Below are 1,522 nucleotides of genomic sequence, written 5' to 3'. Positions count from 1 at the left end.
TTCCTTGAGCATAATTCACTTGCTCTGCTTGGATTCCTGTTAGGAGTTGACAATCTGCAGGAGTGTGACCTTGGAGTCCACAGACTTCGCAATTCTGAGTTGCGGCAACCACGATGGTTGGAGGTGATACATTCAAACTTTCAATTTTCTGGGCAAGGGCTTCCACTTTTTCATTAACATGATCAAGGCTACTTATCTCGTACATGCCACTTTTTGTTTGAGGTTTCTCTACCATTGCTCGGTCGCTTCCCCACTGATAATGGTTTTGGGCCATGCTTTCGATAAGTTGATAAGCATCGGCATAAGGTTTATCCATAAGTGCACCACCTGCGGCGGCGTCTATTGTTAACCTTGTGTTGTACAAGAGACCATTATAGAAGGTGTGAATCACTAACCAGTCCTCTAAACCATGGTGTGGACAAAGTCTCATCATGTCTTTGTATCTTTCCCATGCTTCGAAAAGAGACTCGTTATCTTTCTGTTTAAATCCATTTATCTGGGCTCTCAACATAGCTGTTTTGCTCGGAGGAAAATATCAGGCAAGAAAGACTTTCTTCAACTCATTCCATGTTGTGGCTGAGTTGGAAGGAAGAGACTGAAGCCATCTTCTAGCTTTATCTCTTAACGAGAAAGGAAAAAGACGAAGTCGAATTGCCTCTGAAGTGACACCATTAGCTTTAACAGTATCAGCGTATTGGACAAATACGGATAAATGAAGGTTTGGATCCTCGGTGGGATTTCCAGAGAATTGATTCTGTTGCACTGCCTGTAGCAGCGAAGGCTTAAGTTCGAAGTTGTTTGCTTCGATTGCGGGTGGAGCAATACTCAAATGCGGCTCATCTTGCGATGGAGCGGCGTAATCTCGAAGAGCACGAGCTGGTTCTGCCATCTCGGGTATCGGTGAAGGAAGAAGATTTTTGAGATCAGGAATTTCGATAGGAGGGAGATTGTTTGCAGCACGATATTCCCGAATTCGTCGTAAGACTCGGAGATATAGTTCGATGTCGTTGATTCGTAAGTAAAACGGCTCGCCTTGTGAGCGAGTGTGTGGCATACAAATCAACGAAAGAAGAAGAAATAAAAATTGCCTTAGTCTCTACAGTGTAACAGAAGAGTTACGATATCGACTAAATAAAAGTCCCCGGCAACGGCGTCAAAAACTTGATCGCGACTTTATGAGTCGATTGGGGTACTAACTGCAAGTGCACAGTTCTATCGCGTAGTTTTAAAAGATATCGATCCCACAGGGACTTATGAATCGATATACCGTTTTCTAAGGTTACTTCGTAAAACTAAGGCGGATGATACTTTGATTGTTTGGGGGAAAAGTTAAAACTAAAATAAGATCTAGGTTAAATATCAATTAAGCGGATATCGGTATGTAGTTCGTCGTAATTAGGGAATCAAGTCTTCGTTGGTTTCTTGGTTTTAAAATAAATCTTTTCAGTGGACACCATTGATTAAAAGTCTTCTCTCAAACTCTCGCTCTGTTGAATAGACCATGACTTTAAATTAACGTAGT

The 1,522-nt window shown here is 41.9% G+C and overlaps 1 non-coding gene across 1 annotated transcript; it reads left to right on the top strand.

Moving 5' to 3' along the window:
* Positions 1–404: 404 nt before the first annotated feature.
* LOC127088481 (small nucleolar RNA R71) lies at positions 405–511 on the top strand. Its single transcript, XR_007790315.1, has one exon. It is a non-coding gene; the product is annotated as a small nucleolar RNA R71 (small nucleolar RNA).
* Positions 512–1,522: the final 1,011 nt, after the last annotated feature.

The sequence above is a fragment of the Lathyrus oleraceus genome, chromosome 5 (genome assembly GCF_024323335.1).
Source record: "Lathyrus oleraceus cultivar Zhongwan6 chromosome 5, CAAS_Psat_ZW6_1.0, whole genome shotgun sequence".
Taxonomy (NCBI): domain Eukaryota; kingdom Viridiplantae; phylum Streptophyta; class Magnoliopsida; order Fabales; family Fabaceae; genus Lathyrus; species Lathyrus oleraceus.
The sequence above is the reverse complement of the archived record's forward strand: the minus strand, read 5'-3'. Positions and strand labels throughout refer to the sequence as shown.